This window comes from Pseudophryne corroboree, unplaced genomic scaffold (genome assembly GCF_028390025.1).
Source record: "Pseudophryne corroboree isolate aPseCor3 unplaced genomic scaffold, aPseCor3.hap2 scaffold_505, whole genome shotgun sequence".
NCBI classification, from domain to species: domain Eukaryota; kingdom Metazoa; phylum Chordata; class Amphibia; order Anura; family Myobatrachidae; genus Pseudophryne; species Pseudophryne corroboree.
In genome coordinates this window covers 228,870-254,057 of record NW_026970110.1, presented here as the reverse complement: position 1 = coordinate 254,057, position 25,188 = coordinate 228,870, and the positions used below count along the sequence as shown (strand labels likewise).

Here is a 25,188-nt window from a genome sequence, read left to right as displayed (position 1 = left end):
GCTGGATGGACAAATTAGTCGGATATGTTTGCCATCTAATGCCCCTATGCAATGTGGGAAGTTTGCGTTTTTCTCAAAATCAGCTGCTATCGATTGCCAGTGTTCTTTTGTAGGTGTAGGTAGGCATTCTGATTGCATGACTGACCAAATGGCTCGGCAAACTTCTTTAATTATCTGATTTACAGTTGAAATTCCAATTCGATAACTATAGTGTAGATCAGTAAAAGTGCACCCACTTGCCAGATATCTGAAAAGAACAAATGCAAACTATGAGTAATTGGTCAGTAGGTCTTTGGTAAACATTACAAAATGTAAAACATTTATATTGTTATTGAATGATATTGTTCTAGGTAAAGAAGTCATGAGAAGATGGAGCAATATTCGAGACTCCTTTGCAAAGTCTTTCAAAAAAATCGAAGAAAGCAAGAGATCTGGAGCTGGGGCAGTGAAGCATAGGAAATATGTGTTTCATGACCAGATGCAATTCTTAAAAAAATTGTATGTGTGTCGGGATACTGAAGAAAATTCACTCTGGAGGATGTCATACCAGATAACCCAGTTGAAGATGCTGTGAGGGAAAACTCAGTTCCTGAAAATGAGCCCAAAAATACAACAGAGACTCTACTAACACCAGCAGCCAGTGCCACACATGGTGGTTTTTCGACCACAAACACGCCGCCGTAAGCCAGATGAAGTAGAATTAAAACTGCTAAAGGCTCTGGAACCTGAAAAGCCAAATCGTCATATATCTTTCTTTCAGGGGATCATGCCTGCTTTAGAGAAATTAGACGAAGATGAAATATTACAGTTCCAAATGGGGGTTCTTCAACTGATTTCTAATATAAATCAGCAGAAGCGGAGATCCTTGCAGCCTTCGCCCCTGCCTTATCAGTCTATGCCAATGCACCAAACACTATTGCAAGCAATGCCTCTACAACAACCTTATGGCCAAAATCCTATGCAACAAGCCCAACCTCCGCTAACATCTCAATTGTACCCACATTTTGGAAACATGCCTCCAATAAATAGCCCTCAAAGTTGTCCCTCTCAAACTCCATCCCCTGCACCGTCTTCTGGTTCATACAGTTCCGTGGACTTTTCATCACTGCACCCATTATAAATACCAATCTAGCCCTGATTCAACCAAATTTGTTACAAATCACACACATGGTGCATAACACATGCAATTTAATTTCCACCGTTGGCTGTTTGTTACATTTGTTACCTAATGTTTTGGATATAAGTTAATTGCAAATATTGCTCATACTTTAAATATGTCCATTTTCAGTGTGAAATAAAAACATTGTACTTTCAAATGTCTTTGATTTACTTACCTCAGTGTAACTGCTAACATTTGAACAGGTGGAATACAATTTTGCATTGTAGTGTTCTCATGTTGAATATGGGCTCTCAGCCGCATATGTAATTCGTCAAAAGATGACAAGGACATGCGGAAATAATTGAAGAATTTATTCTCATCTGCTCTTAGGTCTTCAAATAGTGAGTTGAATGTATTCAGTTCATCTCTTCTTAAGTTTATTGGGTGAACCTGATAAAGCTAAATATTTATCTTATTTAAAACCCTTTAAGAGGTCTAAGAACACTGTACGCTATTGACGTATGGAGTACCGTAAGGGTACGCACGTTGCGTAACAATCGCTTAGCCGTAGTCGAGACGCTCAAGCGTCACGTTCGCTTACGGCCAAGAGATCACAGGCAGGCACGCTATTGGCTGCCGACTAACGTAATGATTCGCTATAGCGATGCGAACGCTCGGGACCACGAGGAGATCACCAGCGGCGCAAACGCTCACAATGTTAAACCCTTATAACTATACCATAAAACAGTGTATTATGCAGTAAACCTTGGTGTAGAGATAGAGTGTGGATGCAACACAGTGTAACCTTATTAACTAAAAAGCGCTCTGAGAATACTTAACACTATAAGAAATACACAGATACCGTGCTTAGGGTCTAACGCCTTATATGAATGTTATACTTGAAAAAAGAATAATACAATACAAGTCATACACTACAATATAACATAGACTAACTAACCAGATAACTACACAGTAAAATACAATACAATACAATTACGTTTTAAGGGAAAATGAGAGAAAAAGGAGAAGAGAGAGAGAGAGAGATATGGCCCATAATAACGAGAAAGACAATATGATTGCGGAGAAAACTTACGCACAAAGGGAACGATCGCATGCGCCTCTGGACATCCAGCTCCCGATTATCAGCAATGAGAACCGTTGAAGAGTGAGAGCTGGATGTGGTCGGCTTGTCTATTTATGCCTCACACACAATACAATTCAATGGTCCCTACAATCTCATTGTTCATTGGACACAGGAATTCCTCTTCGCATTATAACAAAAGGTCATAGGTTGATTCATACAGGTGGGCTGTGACAATTTCCAACTGCTCAGGTGGGTGGGAAACTAGGTTTCCCGCCGCATGGATAAGTAAGTGCAAATAATAGTAAATGGACATAAACTTCTTATGTCCATAACTATTCGCACGAGCGATTAATCTGTTTCAAACCAACACCGGAATATTGCTAATTAAATACTCTTCCGATGGATACTAAACACCACTGTATTACTCCTGTCTGACCCTTCGTATCAAACAAAGAGGGATCTCTCTGTCCATGAACATGCTACATTAACCAAACTTTCAGATTCTATCAAAGGGACCATTATCTACAAAATACATTATATAGTTAAAATATGTTATGAACGAGTCGCCCGCTAGACGCACACGAACTCTACCGTAAATGCGCATACCGTGCGCCTGCGGGTGCCCGCAACAGCGAGTATGCGCACGCACGGGAGAGCGCACGCATGCGCAGCAGGGACACATATGAGGTGCAAATATGGCAGTGTGCATCGTGATATTTTTCTGACTTTGACAGTCCACCCTTTGGCAGTCAGCAATAACTGCCACTTCCTAAAACATTTCAAAAAGAGAAAAATATATGTCATGTGTAAATATTTCTATGGTTGGGTAGGGGAGGAGAGGAGGAGGTGAGAAAAGGGTATGACCTAGTGAGATAGCAGAAGCATGTGTGTATGAATCCGTGTTTTGGGGGGTCATGTATCATCGTGCCGTACGTGTTTTAAATCAAGCTACGAGGTATTGCGAAGTATACATTTGAATTCCTTCTTATCCCGTGGTACGGGTCTGTGGATGGGCTGTCAAACTTTACCGAGCTCTCTTCGGCTTTTGGTTGCAACAAAATGGGGAGCACATTTTAGTTGATGATACATGAATGGGGGGGATATGTGATTGCTGGTATCTGTGCCTGTATTCCCTATCGACTATGTGTGTCATTACCTGAAGGTTGTAGAGATGAAGATAAGACATAATTATGGTAAATGCAGTGGTATTCTATGTCAGGTTAATGAACATTTGTCGGTTGAAGTCTTGTTCGGTGTCTGTTGAATGCAGTCTTCTTTGTGCTTTTGCCAAAAGGCGTGGGCAAAAAGCTTTGTCAATGTCCATAGACTTACAAAAAGTGTTGGGCTAGCGTAATTTTAAAATTTCTAGGGAAACTGGGGGTCTATGGCATAGTTCATCAAATCTCTGTGTATAAGGTTGTCAAAACTTCTTCTTTAATCCACCAGTTGTCTGTATACAGGATCATCAAATTCCTCGTCAAACGTAGGTCTTTTTACCTTGGAGAAACCGGAAAAACAGGTGAAAGAAACGGACCGTATAATCGCATTTTCATCACATCATTGTTTCTACAGTTGGGTCATAAATCAAATCCATTGGAATTACAATTTCCTCACTCCTTAGACTCATTACCCTGGTACTACGTTTGCACTTCATTAAAGCCTGACCGCATCTAAATATCAAACCAATCGTTATGACAACACCTAAGATACATAGGAGAAACTTCCCTACATCCATTATGACTCCTTGAGCCCATTCTCCTAAACCAGAGAACCAATTTTGCGGGTTCAACCATGACACCCAACTAGTCAGCTCATTACTCACAGCAGCAAGGGTGAGATTGTGTCTCCTGCGGAATTCCCATTTTAATTGGAGAATGTCGTCCATCTTTTGGTCTATGACCTCGACCGGGTCCTCGGTACTATTTGTAATATATGTGCAACATTTCACGCCGTACTGCGTTGCCAGTGTGACACAATATCCACCTGTTACTGCTGTGAGATAATTGAGAACCATTCTATGCTGAACTAGTTCTGTTTTATAAGCTTGAAGTTCTCTTCCAGTATACCTAAACGTGTCATCATACATTTCTGTGATATTATCTAACAAATTTGCAAGCGCAGAGATGTATCTATAGTTCAGCACTCCTCTAGCGGTGCGAGTGATATCTAACGCGATTAGAAACTGAATCCCGGTGGATTCATGGATCATGTCAGAGGCCGGATGCTCTGTTCTTTCTATCAGGTGCCGTTTAACTACGTGCTCATAATGAGTATGAGTATAAGGAGTTTGGGCACCACGGTGAATATCTTTCATTTTGGCATGTGATACAGTCATTACTTCAGGCAGTACTTTTCCAATATAACACAATCCTTCAGAGTTTGGGGCAAGCCACTTATACGCCTTCCTCCCGCATATGAAATATGCATCATCGGGGAGAACATATGGGACGGAGTAGGACATAACCATATTACACATCTTCCATGTGAAATCTCCTAACCCTAATTCTCCCATCTGTCTAGTACACGTACCAGTTTGTACGATATGTGCACAGTATCCTGGTGATACCTCTCCAACTCTCGTAATCCTATTTCCTAGGGTATACCTATATCGGAAAGACTTTTCTCTACTGGCTATGTGGCGTATAAGCTCTGTATCTGTAGGCATTCTATCTGCCCTATATGAAAGGGTCATGGTTTGGTTACTCCATGACACTTCCCAATTTCCCGGCTTTCGGGGATTGGTAATGTTAAAACATATTAGGGATCTATCCACATGATATTGGTGGAGCTTCAAACTAGGAGGACTGGAGATATTAAACCTCCTATCCACCGGTCTCCCACCCTTTAGCTCAAGTACCTCCCCTACCGTTAAAGGAAATGGTACTAGTCCTGATTTGCTATGACCTTGAGGTACTTGAGAGCATACCCAACAATCTGTTTGATTTAACACACTACCCACTAAGGAGTGATAGTCACTCAAGGGATGCCGGTCCATGTGGATATTAAAACTGGATTGGCATTTCTTGATGCACCCATCCTCAACTACATTGTCACAGAGCCTACAGATACAGTTTTCTTCAGCTAACAATCCTTCACAATTCCTTCTATTGTCAATGCTATCGGATCGTTTTCTGATACTCGCCTTTACTTGTTGGTTAAGTTGTTCTTGGAAAACTACGCCTCCATCTCTGTCATCAGAACCCATTCCAGAACCTCTCTCGACCTCCATGGTACTCTCGCCGGAACAGACTGCTCTGGTCAACATCATGGTCAACAGGAAAATCCGGATCACAGTCTCTTGAGGCAAGTCCATCTTAGGAGGAAACGAAGAAGAATGAGAAGGGGGAAAAATAATTTGAGGGAGAGGGGATGGGAAGTGGAGAAAAACAATAAAAGGGAACAGGGAATCGACAACTGCTTTTGATCTTGTGATTCTCGATGCTCAGGTGCCGCCTCAGTCCTCCTGGAACAGACACTCCAGTGATACAACTTCCTCTACCGTCTGTTCCTTATCACGGGACCTCTCTGGATCAGCAACCTTCTTACAATGGGACAAATGAACCCAAGTCTCTCTCTCGGCAACTTTCAATGCTGTAGTGCTAGTCAATAAGACCTGGTATGGTCCTTCCCATCTGTCAATAAGGCAACCTGAGCGTAGAAAATTTCGTATCATTACATAATCCCCAGGTTCAATGTCATGACAATTACTATCTGGCAAATCAGGAATCACTAACTTCAAATTATCATTTTGATTCCTTAGCTGTTTACTCATGTTAACCAGGTACTTTACAGTCACTTCATTGTTACACTTCAAATCATCCTGAGGGTTAATCATAACATGCGGTTGTCGACCAAACAAGATTTCAAAGGGAGACAGATTAAGAGGGGACCTGGGAGTGGTTCTGATGCTGTACAGTACAATGGGTAAAGCTTCTGGCCATGTCAATCCTGTCTCTGCCATAACTTTGCTCAGTTTATTTTTAATAGTGCTGTTCACTCTTTCCACCTTCGCACTCGCCTGTGGACGGTATGGAGTGTGCAGCTTGCTATCAATTCCCATCAACTTACACATTCCTTGAAAGACATCACCTGTAAAATGGGTACCCCTATCACTTTCGATTATTCTAGGGATACCATATCTACATACAAATTCCTGCACAATTTTCTTAGCAGTAAACATAGCGGTATTTGTGGCCGCAGGAAATGCTTCGACCCAATTTGAGAATACATCTATACAAACAAGTACATATTTCGAATTTCGACAAGGGGGTAATTGAATAAAGTCAATCTGTATTACCTGAAAAGGACCGCCTGTAGGTGGGATATGAGATGGTTCTGTTGGTATTGCCTTTCCGATATTCTTTCTCAGACAGGTAAGGCATGACATTGCTCTCTTACTTGCATGAGATGAAAATCCTGGGGCGCACCAATATGCTCTTACCAACTTGCACATTCCTTCCTTGCCCAGATGAGTCAGCCCGTGAGCTGCCTCAGCTAAACATGGAAGATATGCTCTGGGGGCCACCGGTTTACCTTGTCCATCTGTCCAGAGTCCTGAGGACTCCTGGCCATATCCCTTTGCCTTCCAGACTGCCTTTTCCTGTGTGGAACACAAATTTTGCATCTCACACAACTTCTGTGTGTTGATGGTATTAAATACCATCAGTTGTGTGGTGTCTGTCTGTCTGGGGGTACCAGCTGCTAATTTAGCAGCTTCGTCTGCTCGGCTGTTACCAAGTGATACTGGGTCTTGGCTATATGTGTGTGCTTTACACTTGATAACAGCCACTCTGTCGGGTTCCTGTATCGCTGTTAGAAGCCTTTTGATGTGAGCTGCATGCGCTACCGGTGTACCAGCTGCCGTCATGAAGTTTCTGAGGCGCCATAGGGCTCCGAAATCATGGACTACCCCGAATGCGTATCTAGAGTCGGTGTAGATATTGGCTGATTTGCCCTTAGCCAATTCACATGCTCTGGTTAGGGCGACCAGTTCAGCAACCTGGGCTGAGTGAGGTGGGCCTAGCGGTTCCGCTTCTATGGTGCCTTGGTCATCTACGACTGCGTATCCAGTACACAAGTCTCCCGAGTCTGACTGTCTGTGACAACTACCGTCCGTGTAGAAAGTTAGATCTACATCTTCCAGTGGGTTGTCACTGATGTCAGGCCTTGCGGTAAAATTTTGGGTCAAATATTCCATACAATCATGTGTGTCCTCCTTTGTATTAAATTCTCCTTCCCCACCACTCTCATCCTCCACCCTTTGTGCCTGTCCAGGCACACCTGGGAGATATGTTGCAGGATTTAATGCACTGCATCTCCTTATGGTGATGTTTACGGGGGCCATTAGTGCCAATTCCCATCTTGTAAACCGCGCTGATGAGACGTGCCTGGTTTGGGCAGAATTTAGCAAGGCTGACACTGCATGTGGTGTATGAATTGTGAGGTTGTGACATAGCACTACATCTTCGCTTTTCGTTACTAGCAATGCTATCGCAGCAACGCTTCGCAAGCATGTGGGGAGGGATCGCGCTACCGTGTCTAGCTGAGCGCTGTAGTATGCTACTGGTCTGCTGGCATCACCGTGCTTTTGGGTTAGGACGCCTGCTGCGCAACCAGCGCTTTCTGTTCCGTACAGCTCAAAGGGTTTCCCATAGTCTGGCATACCTAATGCTGGTGCCTGCGTTAGGCACTGTTTAAGTCTCTCAAATGCCATCTCAGACTCGTCTGTATGCGAAATCCGATCAGGCTTGTTTGAGGAAACCATCTCCTGCAAAGGTAATGCTAGAATGGAAAATCCTGGGATCCAGTTACGGCAATACCCACACATTCCTAAAAACGTTCTGATCTGTTGCTGGGTTTGTGGCAGAGTCATGTCTCTAATTGCTTGAATTCTATCAGCGGTCAGGTGTCTCAGTCCTTGTGTTAGACAGTGTCCCAAATACTTTACCTTAGTTTGGCATAATTGCAACTTGTCTTTGGAAACCTTGTGTCCAGTGTCTGAAAGATGAAACAGGAGCTGTTTCGTATCCTTCAGGGATGCTTCCAATGAATCAGAACACAGTAGTAGATCATCCACGTACTGTATTAATACTGATCCACTCTCTGGTTGGAAAGACTGTAAACAATCATGCAAAGCCTGGGAAAATATACTTGGACTGTCTATGAAACCTTGTGGTAATCGGGTCCATGTGTATTGGACTCCTCTGTATGTAAATGCAAACAAATACTGGCTGTCAGGGTGCAGAGGTACCGAAAAGAAAGCGGAGCAGAGGTCAATAACAATGAAAAATTTCGCAGTGGGAGGGATTTGCATAAGGATGACAGCTGGATTTGGCACTACGGGGAACTGACTCTCAACTATTTTGTTAATCCCCCTTAGATCCTGCACTAGCCTGTAACCCCTCCCCCCACTCTTTTTAACAGGGAAGATGGGACTGTTGGCAGTGCTGGACGTTCTTACCAGGATGCCCTGTTGTAGCAAGCGCTCTATTACTGGGTAAACTCCTAACTCCACCTCTGGCTTCAGAGGGTACTGTGGGATTTTTGGAGCTATCCTACCATCTTTTACTTGCACAACTACTGGAGCTACGTTTGCCATCAATCCAGTGTCTTGTCCGTCTTTAGTCCACAGTGACTCTGGTATCTGGGATGTCATTTCTTCTACTTGGGATGGAGTCCTATTTGTCATAATGGTATGTGACATTAATTTTGATGGGGAGTCTAACATGTCTCGCACTTCCTGAGCGTGATTCTCAGGTATGTCCAAGAATACACCTTCAGGAGTACAATAAATGACGCACCCCATTTTACACAATAAGTCTCTTCCCAGGAGATTAGTCGGTGCCGATGCAGCCAGCAAAAAGGAATGCTTGGTATGTAAAGGCCCTACTGTGATCTCGGCTGGTTTGCTAACAGGGTAGTGCTGGACTACTCCCGTTACTCCCATGGCTGGAATTGTCTTACCAGTGGTTCTCATGCCCACTGTCGAATTTATCACTGATTTGGCCGCCCCCGTATCTACAAGGAAGTTTAATGTTTTACCAGCTACATTAATTGCAATTTCGGGTTCACTCCCAAGACTTGCAATCAATTTTACTGGCTGCAGATTACAGGTATGGCCACACCCCTATTGGGTATGGTGACCTCCCTGAATCCCGCTGGCAGCAACTACTTGTGAAGGGGTTAAATGGGAACTACCAGAGGCTTGCCAGTCTCTGTTCGGGGGGTATCTTTTTGTTTCCCCTGCATGTGGCTCATAACTCCGTTTCTGCGGACCCTGCTCCCAATGTCGTGTGTCGTGTCGTTGTCTAGGGGGTTGATATGAGTTTTGTGAATGTTTCACTCTACAGCAGGCATTCCCAACCACGCTCCTCAAGGCACACCAACAGTGCAGGTTTTAGTGATATCCAGGCTGCAGCACAGATGGTTAAATCAAAATAACTGAGCTACTAATTAAGTCACCTGTGCTGAGGCCTGGATATCACTAAAACATGCACTGTTAGTGTGCCTTGAGGACCGTGGTTGGGAATGCCTGCTCTACAGTCTCGTGCCATGTGTCCCTGTCTATGACAAGAAAAACAAGTTACCACATTTGACTTACCCACAGGGTTTGGTGATTTATACAAAGGCTGCCTTGTGGTCAGGGCCTGTATACTTACGGCCATTAACTTATCACCTTGTGATTCCCTGTGTCTGGTGATATTCCGATCGTGATCCACAGCTGCCTCTCTCAAAGTAGCCACCGACAGACCTCGCCAACATGGTTGCGTGGTCTGTACCCTTGTCTTTAATGTCTCTTTTAAACCATCCATCAGTACAGATACTGCTACTTCTCGATGGTTTATGTTTGTTTTAATGTCCTCTATACCTGTGTATTTTGCCATATCTAGTAATGCCCTGTGAAAATAGTCTGCAGCAGTTTCTGACTCTTTCTGTTTAATGGAGAAAATCTTGTTCCATTTAACTACTGCTGAAAAATACTCCTTTAATTGTAAATTTATTCTTTTTACATTATCTTTGTTGTACACATCTGTAAGAGGTACATCCTGATCCAATCCACAGTCAGCTAAAAATTGAGCTGCGTCGACATTGGAGGGTAAACATGCCCTCAGCAATATCTGCCAGTCTTTGTTATTGGGCTCTAAAGTGTTCCCTAGGTCTCTGATGTATTTCTGGCAGGCAACTAAATCTTTCCTAGGGTCAGGGAATTCGGACACTATGGTTCTTAATTCCATTCGGGAAAATGGGCTGTACATGGCAATGTTCCTAACAGGAGTGATTCCTGTTGTGTCAGTTTTCCCATTTGGCACTGCTATTACCCTAACAGGATTAAGTCTACTAACATCATTCTGTGTAGATTCTACAGCCTGTGGTGAAATGGTTTCAGCATAGTGTATGGTGCCGTACTTACCCGTAGATACGACCTCACCTGTCCCTCCGCTAGGGGCCTTTGTTACTAATCTTAAGGGTTGGGCCGTGCCTACTGTTGTTTCTGATATGGTGGCTGCTAGAGAGAGCGCTGATATTGTTGCCGATTCGTCCTCTTGATCACACTCCTGGGGAAAGTTCAAAACAGGGTACAACTTGCACGGGTTAGTACTTGCATTGGTTAACTTATTAACATTTACGCAGTTGCTAAGTGTTTGTTTGTTACACCCTAATGCGTCATTCTCCGCAACCAATTTCTCTCCCGATATGTATGGTGGCGGCGGGGCCGTGGCTATCAATTTCTTGACAGGATTAGATCCCGCCGCCAGAGCCAATCCTCTCTGTATTTCACCCTCCTGTTGCCATAACTGCAAATAATCATAATGTTGGATTCGTCTCTTTGTTGATTTAATGAGACATATCCTCCTCCTTAAATTTTGTAACACTTCTGGGCTAAAGCTACCTACTCTTGGGAATTTCTCCCCGTCATGCACAGTCATTCTCTCCCATTCATCACATAAAACCTCTGTGTGTGAACCATATTTTTCACACATTACGTACCTTGCCGACCCGACTGGTCGGTTTACTGAATCAACCCGAACCGAGGTTGATCGCCCCCTTCCTGAACAATTGGCCCCCATAACTTGCAGGCGTTGCTTTCACCACCTCTGACCTTCAATCAGGGTCTTCAGCGAACCCTTACAATAACCAAAATGTTCACGATAGGCTGACGGTGGCGGTTTACCGAGTACCCCACTCACTCGCCCACGCCGACCAATACGACCTACACACTGCCCTAGTGCTGGCGTACTCGACCCAGGGCCCCTATGAACCTTCGTTTACTGGAACATGTGAGTGTGTTCCGCAGAGCATTGACCCTTTCCAGTAACTGTTGGTTGTTGGACAATTCCTGAGTGACCAGCGAACTTCCCTTCAGAAAATAAAAAATTACACAAATCACGTCAGAATGTACAAATAGTTTTATAACCGGTTGCGTACACAAATGGTACTGGTCAGATTAACTAATGCACACAATTACGTGCGGTACAATCGTTCAGCACATAAGCAACTAATCTTATGTACTGAGCGACCAGTGGAATCGAAAATTTCGGCTGCGAATTCCTTCAGCCAGAGCTTTATTGGCCTATATGGGTTTTGCACCAACCCCCTGGGTTGTGCCCTTTTCTCTTATTTATAGCGGACTTCTTTGTCTGCTGTACCTGGACCTCCTGGTCTGTTCTGGACCTCCTGGTCTGTGCTACAGTATGACCTCCTGGTCTGCTATACTCTACTGCTCAAATTTTATATTTAACAAGGGATGCCTCCCTCGCCACCATGTACGACACTTACATGCATGTACCTCTGCGAGAACTCGACTTCTTGTGGTTCAACCTTGAAAATTGTATAAACTTATATATACAAAAACACTCACTCACCACATATATACTTTTGTTTCTATTTCTATTTCTGCGCAGACATTTTCTTTAAACCAGATGTGTTGTGAATTTGGAGAAGGATCTGTTAGTCTAAATTTCGGACACTAAAATAAACTTGCGCCATTTATCGCGTTCCCACCTTTTCGCCTGTTAAAATAACACTACCGTGTGATTTGAGTTACGTGAGCGTGCCCGGATGCTCCGTTTGCGTAATATACGCTGCGTGCGTCGGCCTTTGAGTTGCGTACGCGAGTCTCACCCTTTGTTAGAGACACGTGTACGCAAAGCAAATCTCCACCGTAACACAACTAACACGTTTATCAATGTAGATGATCCTCGATCGTCTACCACGCACCACACCAATCTCTCCTTGTACCTTTAGGTAGAGTTGCGTGTGTGCTTTTACACTTTATCCCTTAATATATTACTTTTACACTTTAACTATGAAATAGCGACAAATCTCTCTTAGCACGTTTTATCAATTATAAAATGGCAAACAGGAGAGTGATATGAAAATACACGAATGAAAAAGAAATGCAGATATGTGCGTGCGTACGCAAGACAGAAATAAACAGTTTTAAAAGACACTAGCTTTTGTTCTTACCTCCGGTTCCGGATTCCTTCAGCACCCTTTACTAAGCGAAGCAGACGCTTAGCCAGACAGCACTACGGGGAATATGATCTCCCGCCCTTTGCTGATGGATAATGTCTGCTGAAATTACCTAGCAGAGATATGTGAAGGACGGACGAGCCGCCAATTGATAAAGCTAAATATTTATCTTATTTAAAACCCTTTAAGAGGTCTAAGAACACTGTACGCTATTGACGTATGGAGTACCGTAAGGGTACGCACGTTGCGTAACAATCGCTTAGCCGTAGTCGAGACGCTCAAGCGTCACGTTCGCTTACGGCCAAGAGATCACAGGCAGGCACGCTATTGGCTGCCGACTAACGTAATGATTCGCTATAGCGATGCGAACGCTCAGGACCACGAGGAGATCACCAGCGGCGCAAACGCTCACAATGTTAAACCCTTATAACTATACCATAAAACAGTGTATTATGCAGTAAACCTTGGTGTAGAGATAGAGTGTGGATGCAACACAGTGTAACCTTATTAACTAAAAAGCGCTCTGAGAATACTTAACACTATAAGAAATACACAGATACCGTGCTTAGGGTCTAACGCCTTATATGAATGTTATACTTGAAAAAAGAATAATACAATACAAGTCATACACTACAATATAACATAGACTAACTAACCAGATAACTACACAGTAAAATACAATACAATACAATTACGTTTTAAGGGAAAATGAGAGAAAAAGGAGAAGAGAGAGAGAGAGAGAGATATGGCCCATAATAACGAGAAAGACAATATGATTGCGGAGAAAACTTACGCACAAAGGGAACGATCGCATGCGCCTCTGGACATCCAGCTCCCGATTATCAGCAATGAGAACCGTTGAAGAGTGAGAGCTGGATGTGGTCGGCTTGTCTATTTATGCCTCACACACAATACAATTCAATGGTCCCTACAATCTCATTGTTCATTGGACACAGGAATTCCTCTTCGCATTATAACAAAAGGTCATAGGTTGATTCATACAGGTGGGCTGTGACAATTTCCAACTGCTCAGGTGGGTGGGAAACTAGGTTTCCCGCCGCATGGATAAGTAAGTGCAAATAATAGTAAATGGACATAAACTTCTTATGTCCATAACTATTCGCACAAGCGATTAATCTGTTTCAAACCAACACCGGAATATTGCTAATTAAATACTCTTCCGATGGATACTAAACACCACTGTATTACTCCTGTCTGACCCTTCGTATCAAACAAAGAGGGATCTCTCTGTCCATGAACATGCTAAATTAACCAAACTTTCAGATTCTATCAAAGGGACCATTATCTACAAAATACATTATATAGTTAAAATATGTTATGAACGAGTCGCCCGCTAGACGCACACAAACTCTACCGTAAATGCGCATACCGTGCGCCTGCGGGTGCCCGCAACAGCGAGTATGCGCACGCACGGGAGAGCGCACGCATGCGCAGCAGGGACACATATGAGGTGCAAATATGGCAGTGTGCATCGTGATATTTTTCTGACTTTGACAAACCCAATAAAGAGGCTTATGCCTCTGTGCTCGTCGGCGACGATATAACAACCACAACGCAATAATACGTTTGCGATCCATGTGATAATGCTGCTCAGTCACACACACACTGTGAAATGCTGCTGCTGCTGCTGCTGCACATGCCTACTTCATCCCAATTTAGAACCACAGCATTAAAACCGGCTAAAAGCTGTTGCATGTGAAAGGCTCAGCCGGCCGGCAAAAAACCGGACAGCTTTTGTCCGGCTTATTGCCGTCCGGCCAAAACCGGGTAGTGTGTTACAGCCCTTAGGCAAGTAAAAGGGTGTGGGCCCTGCAGCTCTACCTGTAGTTCGCATTGTGCGTTGGAAGGCACAAAGTAAGCAGACGGGAGAAGTCAGGATAGTGCGCAAGGGCATAGAAGGGAGCGGCTCAAGAAAAGAAAAGTGGAAACAGACAGCAAACTAGGCTGGAGAGAGACCTGAGACAAAGAGATCTGAATTATACGAGAGCCGACCAGGGGAAACACAAATTATGCAGTCAAGTTTCCCACATTTGGAGAAATCACAGGAGCAGCACACCCAGAGTGCAATGGGTGAGCCTTGCCCTGGGAGAAGCACCTTCATGATCATAGTATCTCACGTGGCAGGTAAGCAGGAGTTGGGCAAGAGCTGAGGAGGGTCGCTGCTCGGGCACCCCCCTGTCAAGTGAAGGAGATCCAACTGAGGCAGCACAAGAGAACTCTCGAAAGAAGAACAAAGCTAGAGGAAGATCTGAGACAAAGAAATCTGGCTTTTACCAGAGCTGACCAGAGGAAAGCACAAACACAGTCCCCCACTACCACAAATAATGCAGTCGAGTTTCCCACATTTGGGGAAATCACAGGGGTCAGCATACCCAGAATGCAATGTATGAACCTCACCCTGGGAGAACAATCTTCATGACCATGGTATCTCCTATGCAAAATAAGTATGATTTGGGATAGGGCTGGGGAGGGCCGCTGCTCAGGCACATCTCTGTCAAGTAAAGGAGATTCAACTGAGGCAGCACAAGGGAACTCTCATCTGGGGACAATAACTGCAGGTAGAACACATATTTTCAGATGAACATGGGAGGGCAGAAGGCTGCCTAATACTGAAGCACCCCCAAACAACAAACCAAATGCAACAACTAGTACAAGCATTCCTGGGGGAAGGCCTGCAGCAGATGGATTTGCATATGGTGATGTCAGCCAAGCAGTGGGCCAAAGTTGGCTGGAACCCTCATCTGCATATGAAAAGAGAAAAGGGGTATGCTGGGCATGGCGGCCTTTTGCGGCGCTTGGATGACCCCTAGTTCGCATTAAACACCCCCACCCTCCTTCGGTGTGGGGCTCATGTTGGCCATGCCCCAGCCCCTGAAGCATTCAAGCTGATTTCTTGCAGCAGCTGGGCACTGTAACAGCTCCAGAGCTGCTCTGTAAGGCAACTAAAAGGGTGTGGGCCCTGCAGCACTACCTGTAGTTCGCATTGTGCGTTGGAAGGCACAAAGTACGCAGACGGGAGAAGTCAGGATAGTGCGCAAGGGCATAGAAGGGAGCAGCTCAAGAAAAGAGAAGTGGAAACAGACAGCAAACTAGGCTGGAGAGAGACCTGAGACAAAGAGATCTGAATTCTACGAGAGCCGACCAGGGGAAACACAAATTATGCAGTCAACTTTCCCACATTTGGGGAAATCGCAGGAGCAGCACACCCAGAGTGCAATGGATGAGCCTTGCCCTGGGAGAAGCACCTTCATGATCATCCAAGCGCCGCAAAAGGCCGCCATGCCCTGCATACCCCTTTTCTCTTTTCATATGCAGATGAGGGTTCCAGCCAACTTTGGCCCACTGCTTGGCTGACATCACCGTATGCAAATCCATCTTCTGCAGACCTTCCCCGAGGAATGCTTGCACTAGTTGATGCATTTGGTTTGTTGTTTTGGGGGTGCTTCAGTATTAGGCAGCATTCTGCCCTCCCATGTTCATCTGAAAATATGTGTTCTCCCTGCAGTTGTTGTCCCCAGATGAGAGTTCCCTTGTGCTGCCTCAGTTGAATCTCCTTTACTTGACAAGGGAGGCATTTTGGATTTTTTCTTTGGGTACCCTTACACCTGATGGTCTGAATGAGAGCATCGAACTTAACAACATTGGCAGTCTCTGAAGATTTTATCTATTGATTTACCTAATATATTATTTATTGAATATCCATTTATTGTATGTTTAATAAATAAACAAAATTATTAGAAGTAGCTATTTTGGGAACAGCTTTCCTCTTAGGATGAAACTGTATAATCCTGTTGTGTGTGTTCCTTTAAAGTTCTTTAGTAAAATCCACTAGTAATGATGAACATCAGATTTCTTCCTCCATCCTCTTTTTACACTTTCTCTTGGTTCTATATATATATATTTTTATTTTTATTTTTTTCCCCTCCTTCTCCCAAAAGGCCCCCCTCCCTTCCCCCCCCCCTCCCTGTTTTCAATTTTAAAATCTTTAAATCTTTAAATCTTCGAATCCTTAAATTGTCTGTTTAATATTTATTTTTTATTCAATTCTTTTTGTTGTTTAAGCAGCAATGTAATTATTCCAGGGGTTAAAATAATGAAATATAGAAATAATATTAACAAAAATTAAAGGTAAAAATGAATTGATAGAATGATCCCATTAAAAGTAAATAAATAATATGGATGTTAAGCTGAGCCGGTTGGATTCTAACATGGGACTCGCTGCATAGAGTGCAGGTGATGTTTCCCCTGCGCCACAAGAGCAGCTTTAGTAGTGGCCTGGATTTATGTTACCCTAAAAGGTTTTATATAAGTAAATGGGGATCCTTAGTGCTGAGTCTCTGAATTATGTATATGTGATTATAGATATGAGGTATTGATTGAAAGATTAGAGGTTAATCTGTATATAGATTATATATTTTCTGTTATTTTTTAAACCACCTTGTTGCTTATTTTATTATTATTTTTAATCACCATGTTGCTTATTTTTATATTATGAAATGCCTTTATATGTGCAATTGCTATTAGAAAGTTGTTCCATATATGAGTCATTACATGTATGCATCCAATTAGTATATGTATGTATCCAATCAACTAATTAGTAATGCTATTGGTCCGGTGCATTTTAAAAAGAGCCTGCTAGGCTGCTGATGTATCCTCTGACGAAACCGCTCTTGGATAACAGCGGAGAAACGCGTAAGGAAGGTGACTACCGGACACTCTGATTGCTGAGATATAAGCCCGTTCATGAACGAGGTACATCACGGCGGACGTCTGATGCAAAGACAGCGGTGAAGGGGAAAAAGCAATTTGAGAGCGAGCAAAAGGAGGTCTCTACCCCACGGCAGGGAGGAATATCCCGACCGCAAGTGCCAATAAGATCCAGCCACGGTTAACGGGGGTCGTAGCATACCGCTGTGTTTCACCAACCATCACAGCGCTCTCCCCCTGTTTTCTTTCATTACTCACGTGAATTACATATGAACTTTAACTGCAGTAAATAAGAGGCGTTGGTTACAACTGTTGCTGTTCATCCACAAGAAGGAATTTAATGTATCAATTACAATTGGAAAGTAACGATTAAATTACAACAGCTGTATCCAGGAGGATTTTTTGGACACTTTAATAGACATTCCGTTGTCATCAAGGGCAATATGAAATAGATACTGATTACATTTAGATATGGATAGTGGTGCCTATATATGTTGACTCCATTGTATTTTATTGAATGTAGGTTTCTTCTGTCTATATATATTTTTTAAAAATAAAGAGCTTGTATATTTTATTTTTTGCGCTCCCTTGATAACAAGTGTGATTATCTTTAAAATTTGGTTTATTATTGGTAGAACAGTACTACCTATGGGAGCAGCATTTTATAATATATGGTGAAAATTAATAGATGTATAAAGATGAAATAAGCAACAAATTGGTGAAATAGATACGTTTTGATAGGAGCGCTGGGTTCTATATATATATATTGACATTTGGTTATATATATGTATAGACTTTATAAATTCTTGACAGAGATGTGCCTGAGCAGCGGCCCTCCCCAGCCCTATCCCAAATCATACTTATTTTGCATAGGAGATACCATGGTCATGAAGATTGTTCTCCCAGGGTGAGGCTCATTCATTGCATTCTGTGTATGCTGATCCCTGTGATTTCCCCAAATGTGGGAAACTGGACTGCATTATTTGTGGTAGTGAGGGACTGTGTTTGTGCTTTCCTCTGGTCAGCTCTGGTAAAAGTCAGATTTCTTTGTCTCAGATCTTCCTCTAGCCTTGTTCTTCTTTCGAGAGTTCCCTTGTGCTGCCTCTGTTGGATCTCCTTCACTTGACAGGGGGGTGCCCGAGCAGCGACCCTCCCCAGCTCTAGCCCAACTCCTACTTACCTGCCAGGTGAGATACTATGATCATGAAGGTGCTTCTCCCAGGGTAAGGCTCACCCATTGCACTCTGGGTGTGCTGCTCCTGCGGTTTTCCCAAATGTTGGACACTTGACTGCATAATTTGTGTTTCCCCTGGTCGGCTCTCGTATAATTCAGATCTCTTTGTCTCAGGTCTCTCTCCAGCCTAGTTTGCTGTCTGTTTCCACTTCTCTTTTCTTGAGCCGCTCCCTTCTATGCCCTTGCGCACTATCCTGACTTCTCCCGTCTGCTTACTTTGTGCCTTCCAATGCACAATGCAAACTACAGGTAGTGTTGCAGGGCCCATGCCTTTTTACTTGCCTTACAGAGCAGCTCTGGAGCTGTTACAGTGCCCAGCTGCTGCAAGAAATCAGCTTGAATGCTTCAGGGGTTGGGGCATAGCCAACATGAGCCCCACACCGAAGGAGGGTGGAGGTGTTTAATGCGAACTAGGGGTCATCCAAGCGCCGCAAAAGGCCGCCATGCCCTGCACGCCCCTTTTCTCTTTTCATATGCAGACGAGGGTTGAAGCCAACTTTGACCCACTGCTTGGATGACATCACCATATGCAAATCCATCTGCTGCATGCCTTCCCCCGGGAATGCTTGCACTAGTTGTTGCATTTGGTTTGTTGTTTGGGGGTGCTTCAGTATTTGGCAGCCTTCTGCCCTACCATGTTCATCTGAAAATATGTGTTCTACCTGCAGTTGTTGTCCCCAGATGAGAGTTCCCTTGTGCTGCCTCAGTTGAATCTCCTTTACTTGACAGAGATGTGCCTGAGCAGCGGCCCTCCCCAGCCCTATCCCAAATCATACTTATTTTGCATAGGAGATACCATTTTCATGAAGATTGTTCTCCCAGGGTGAGGTTCATTCATTGCATTCTGGGTATGCTGACCCCTGTGATTTCCCCAAATGTGGGAAACTCGACTGCATTATTTGTGGTAGTGGGGGACTGTGTTTGTGCTTTCCTCTGGTCAGCTCTGGTAAAAGTCAGATTTATTTGTCTCAGATCTTCCTCTAGCCTTGTTCTTCTTTCGAGAGTTTCCTTGTGCTGCCTCAGTTGGATCTCCTTCACTTGACAGGGGGGTGCCCGAGCAGCGACCCTCCCCAGCTCTATCCCAAATCCTACTTACCTGCCAGGTGAGATACTATGATCATGAAGGTGCGTCTCCCAGGGCAAGGCTCTCCCATTGCACTCTGGGTGTGCTGCTCCTGCGATTTCCCCAAATGTGGGAAACTTGACTGCATAATTTGTGTTTCCCCTGGTCGGCTTTCGTATAATTCAGATCTCTTTGTCTCAGGTCTCTCTCCAGCCTAGTTTGCTGTCTGTTTCCACTTCTCTTTTCTTGAGCCGCTCCCTTCTATGCCCTTGCGCACTATCCTGACTTCTCCCGTCTGCTTACTTTGTGCCTTCCAACGCACAAAGGCTTGAATGGCCTTTTGCTGCTCCTCCATCCTCTGAAGCATATAGAGGGTTGAATTCCACCTCGTTACCACCTCTTGCTTCAGAGGATGGCAGGGCAGGTTCAGGAATGTTTGGTGGTGCTCCAGTCTTTGGCACGCGGTGGCTGAATGCAGAAAGTGGACCGCAATTCTTCGGGCCACCGACAGCATCTCTTGCACGCCCCTGTCGTTTTTTTAAATAATTCTGCACCACCAAATTCAATGTATGTGCAAAACATGGGACGTGCTGGAATTTGCCCAGATGTAATGCACGCACCATATTGGTGGCATTGTCCGATGTCACAAATCCCCAGGGGAGAGTCCAATTGGGGTAAGCCATTCTGCGATGATGTTCCTCAGTTTCCGTAAGAGGTTGTCAGCTGTGTGCCTCTTATGGAAAGCGGTGATACAAAGCGTAGTCTGCCTAGGAACGAGTTGACATTTGCGAGATGCTGCTACTGGGGCCGCCGCTGCTGTTCTTGCTGCGGGAGGCAATACATCTACCCAGTGGGCTGTCACAGTCATATAGTCCTGAGTCTGCCCTGCTCCACTTAACCACGGACATGTGGACTAGTGGACCTTGGGTACAACTGCATTTTTTAGGACACTGGTGACTCTTTTTCTGAGGTCTGTGTACATTTTCGGTATCGCCTGCCTAGAGAAATGGAACCTAGATGGCATTTGGTACCGGGGACACAGTACCTCAATCAAGTCTCTAGTTGCCTCTGAATTAACGATGGATACCGGAACCACGTTTCTCACCACCCAGGCTGACAAGACCTGAGTTATCCGCTTTGCAGCAGGATGACTGCTGTGATATTTCATCTTCCTCGCAAAGGACTGTTGGACAGTCAATTGCCTACTGGAAGTAGTACAAGTGGTCTTCCAACTTCCCCTCTGGGATGACGATCGACTCCCAGCAGCAACAACAGCAGCGCCAGCAGCAGTAGGCGTTACACTCAAGGATGCATCGGAGGAATCCCAGGCAGGAGAGGATTCGTCAGACTTGCCAGTGACATGGCCTGCAGGACTATTGGCTTTCCTGTCTAAGGAGGAAATTGACACTAAGGGAGTTGGTGGTGTGGTTTGCAGGAGCTTGGTTACAAGAGGAAGGGATTTAGTGGTCAGTGGACTGCTTCCGCTGTCATCCAAAGTTTTTGAACTTGTCACTGACTTATGATTAATGCGCTGCAGGTGACGTATAAGTGAGGATGTTCTGAGGTGGTTAACGTCCTTACCCCTACTTATTACAGCTTGACAAAGGCAACACACGGCTTGACACCTGTTGTCCGCATTTATGTACAGGATGCATACCTTCATGTCCCCATTTATCCATCTCATCAGGCGTACCTCAGATTTGCGGTACAGGACTGTCATTGCCAATTTCAGACGTTGCTGTTTGGTCTCTCCACGGCCCAGAGAATTTTCACCAAGGTAATGGCGGAAATGATGGTTCTCCTGCGTAAGCAAGGTGTCACAATTATCCCGTACTTGAGCGATCTCATAAAAGCGAGATCAAGAGAGCAGTTGCTGAACAGCGTATCACTTTCACTGAAAGTGTTACAGCAACACGGCTGGATTTTCAATATCCCAAAGTCGCAGTTGGTTTCTACGACTCGTCTGTCTTTCTTGGGCATGATTCTGGACACAGACCAGAAGAGAGTTTATCTCCCGATAGGAAAGGCCAAGGAACTCATGACTCTTGTCAGGAACCTATTGAAACCAAAACTTGTGTCAGTGCATCACTGCACTTGAGTCCTGGGAAAGATGGTGGCATCATACGAAGCCATTCCATTCGGCAGGTTCCATGCGAGGACTTTCCAATGGGACCTACTGGACAAGTGGTCTGGGTCACATTTACAGATGCATTGGTTGATCACCCTGTCCCCCAGGGTCAGGGTATCGATCCTGTGGTGGCTGCAGAGTGCTCACCTTCTCGAGTGACGCAGATTCGGCATTCAGGACTGGATCCTGGTGACCACAGAGGCAAGCCTCCAAGGTTGGGGAGCAGTCACACAGGGAAGAAATATCCAAGGTCTTTGGTCAAGTCAAGAGACTTGTCTTCACATCAACATCCTGAAACTAGAGGCCATATACAATGCTCCGTCATGCGGAGACCTTACTTCGGGACCAACCGGTTCTGATCCAGTCAGACAACGTCACCGCAGTGGCTCATGTAAACCGCCAAGGCGGCACAAGGAGCAGAGTGGCGATGGCACAAGCCACAAGAATTCTTCGCTGGGTGGAGAATCACGCAAGCGCACTGTCAGCAGTGTTCATTCTGGGAGTGGACAACTGGGAAGCAGACTTCCTCAGCAGACACGACCTACATCCGGGAGAGTGGGGACTTCATCAGGAAGTCTTTGCACAGATTACAAGTCGGTGGGAACTGCCACAGATAGACATGATGGCGTCCCGGCTCAACAAAAAGCTACAGAGGTATTGCGCAAGGTCAAGAGACCCTCAGGCAGTAGCTGTAGACACCCTAGTGACACCGTGGGTGTTCCGGCCGGTCTATGTATTTCCTCCTCTTCCTCTCATATCCAAGGTGTTGAGGATAATAAGACAAAGAGGAGTGAGAACTATCCTCATTGTTCCAGATTGGCCACGGAGGACCTGGTATCCGGATCTGCAGGAAATGCTCACAGAAGATCCGTGGCCTCTTCCTCTAAGACAGGACCTGTTGCATCAGGGGCCCTGTCTGTTCCAAGACTTACCGCAGCTGCGTTTGACGGCATGGCGGTTGAATGCCGGATCCTAGCAGTGAAAGGCACTCCGGTTGAGGTCATCCCTACGCTGATAAAGACTAGGAAGGATGTAACGTCAAAACATTACACCGAATATGGCGAAATTATATTTCTTGGTGTGAGGCCAGGAATGCTCCTACGGAAGAATTCCATCTGGGCCGTTTCCTTCACTTCCTACAAACTGGAGTGAATTTGGGCCTAAAATTAGGCTCTATTAAGGTCCAGATTTCGGCCTTATCCATTTTCTTTCAAAAAGAATTGGTTTCTCTTCCAGAAGTTCAGACTTTTGTAAAAGGAGTGCTGCATATTTAGCCTCCTTTTGTGCCTCCGGTGGCACCTTGGGACCTTAACGTGGTGTTAAGTTTTCTAAACTCACACTGGTTTGAACCACTTAAAACGGTGGAGTTTAAATATCTCACATGGAAGGTGGTCATGTTATTAGCCTTGGCTTCGGCTAGGCGAGTGTCGGAATTAGCGGCTTTGTCACATAAAAGCCCATATTTGGTGTACCATGTGGATAGAGCGGAATTGCGGACCCGTCCTCAATTCCTACCAAAAGTGGTCTCATCTTTTCATATGAACCAACCTATTGTGGTGCCTTTGGCTACGCGTGACTTGGAGGATTCCGAGTTACTTGATGTGGTTAGGGCTTTGAAAATTTACGTAGCCAGGACGGCTAGAGTCAGGAAAACTGAAGCGCTGTTTGTCCTGTATGCAACCAACAAGATTGGTGCCCCTGCTTCAAAGCAGGCTATTGCTCGCCGGATTTGTAACACGATTCAGCAAGCGCATTCTATGGCTGGATTGCAGTTACTGAAATCGGTCAAGGCCCATTCCACGAGGAAAGTGGGCTCTTCTTGGGCGGCTGCCCGAGGGGTCTCGGCACTACAGCTGTGTCGAGCTGCTACTTTGTCAGGTTCAAACACCTTTTCAAAATACTATAAGTTTGATACCCTGGCTGAGGAGGAACTCATGTTTGCTCAATCGGTGCTGCAGAGTCATCCGCACTCTCCCGCCCGTTTTGGAGCTTTAGTAAAATCCCCATGGTCCTTACGGAGTCCCCAGCATCCTCTAGGACGTTAGAGAAAATAAGATTTTAAACCTACCGGTAAATCTTTTTCTCGTAGTTCGTAGAGGATGCTGGGCGCCCGTCCCAAGTGCGGACTACTTCTGCAATACTTGTATATAGTTATTGCTTCAATAAGGGTTATGTTATAGTTGCATCGGTCCTGCACTGATGCTACAGTATGTTGTTTTTTCGTACTCATAACTGGGTAGTTTATCACAAGTTATACGGTGTGATTGGTGTGGCTGGTATGAATCTTGCCCTGGATTAACAAAATCCTTTCCTCATACTGTCAGTCTCCTCTGGGCACAGTTTCTCTAACTGTGGCATAGAGGGGCATAGAGGGAGGAGCCAGTGCACACCCAGAACTAAAGTCTTTCTTAAAGTGCCCATGTCTCCTGCGGAGCCCGTCTATCCCCATGGTCCTTACGGAGTCCCCAGCATCCTCTACGGACTACGAGAAAAAGATTTACCGGTAGGTTTAAAATCTTATTTTCTACTTTATTATTTTCTATCCTAGTTTATTACGACCAACTTTCATCCAAGGAGTTTGATATTCTACTACCTGCGTGCAATTTAAATTGCTTAAATTGTTTATATGGTTGATTTGTCCTTCACAATCCATAATCTGCAACTTGGATGTACTTGTGTCATTGAAAATCTTATAATAAAAATGTTTATATATTGAAAAAAAAAGTTATAAGACATATGCCTACCTACTAAATGGGGTAAAATTAGGGGATTCTGTACTGGAAAAGGACTTAGGTGTCCTCATAGATAGCAAGCTAAGCAGTAGTACCCAAAGTAGGACTGCAGCAAAGAAGGCTAATAAGATATTAGCATGCATAAAACGGGGTATTGATGCTAGGGACGAGAGTATTATACTCCCGTTATATAAATCACTAGTGAGGCCACACCTTGAATACTGTGTACAGTTCTGGGCACCGTACTACAAAAAGGATATCCTGGAGCTTGAAAAGGTACAGAGGAGGGCGACCAAACTAATTAAGGGCATGGAGATGATGGAATACAAGGAAAGGCTTGAAAGACTAGGCATGTTTACATTGGAAAAGTGGAGACTAAGAGGGGATATGATCAACATCTACAAATATGTAAGGGGACAATACACAGAGCTTGCGCTGGACCTGTTTCTGGTTAGATCAACACAGAGGACTCGTGGACACTCGCTCAGTTTTTGTAAGATGTTTCTTCCATCAACCAACGAAGAAACACATTGGTACTTTCCCATGATGAGTGAGTGCTTCAGGATCTCTTGCACTTACATGTGCAGCAGAGTACAGCAATGGAAGCATGCTGGGCCCATAACCCAGAGGTAGGCAGATTGAAACTA

The 25,188-nt window shown here is 44.6% G+C and overlaps 6 non-coding genes across 6 annotated transcripts; 4 read left to right on the top strand and 2 right to left on the bottom strand.

Annotated features, from left to right (window-relative positions):
• Window positions 1-14,646: 14,646 nt before the first annotated feature.
• LOC135030843 (U1 spliceosomal RNA) lies at window positions 14,647-14,809 on the bottom strand. Its single transcript, XR_010226773.1, has one exon. It is a non-coding gene; the product is annotated as a U1 spliceosomal RNA (small nuclear RNA).
• Window positions 14,810-14,961: 152 nt separating this feature from the next.
• On the bottom strand, window positions 14,962-15,125 carry LOC135030861 (U1 spliceosomal RNA). Its single transcript, XR_010226790.1, has one exon. It is a non-coding gene; the product is annotated as a U1 spliceosomal RNA (small nuclear RNA).
• A 3,115-nt stretch (window positions 15,126-18,240) lies between these two features.
• On the top strand, window positions 18,241-18,404 carry LOC135030724 (U1 spliceosomal RNA). Its single transcript, XR_010226667.1, has one exon. It is a non-coding gene; the product is annotated as a U1 spliceosomal RNA (small nuclear RNA).
• Window positions 18,405-18,556: 152 nt separating this feature from the next.
• LOC135030819 (U1 spliceosomal RNA) lies at window positions 18,557-18,719 on the top strand. Its single transcript, XR_010226753.1, has one exon. It is a non-coding gene; the product is annotated as a U1 spliceosomal RNA (small nuclear RNA).
• Window positions 18,720-19,390: 671 nt separating this feature from the next.
• Window positions 19,391-19,554, top strand: LOC135030871 (U1 spliceosomal RNA). The gene has a single exon (XR_010226800.1). It is a non-coding gene; the product is annotated as a U1 spliceosomal RNA (small nuclear RNA).
• Window positions 19,555-19,706: 152 nt separating this feature from the next.
• Window positions 19,707-19,869, top strand: LOC135030771 (U1 spliceosomal RNA). The gene has a single exon (XR_010226710.1). It is a non-coding gene; the product is annotated as a U1 spliceosomal RNA (small nuclear RNA).
• The last annotated feature ends 5,319 nt before the right edge of the window (window positions 19,870-25,188 follow it).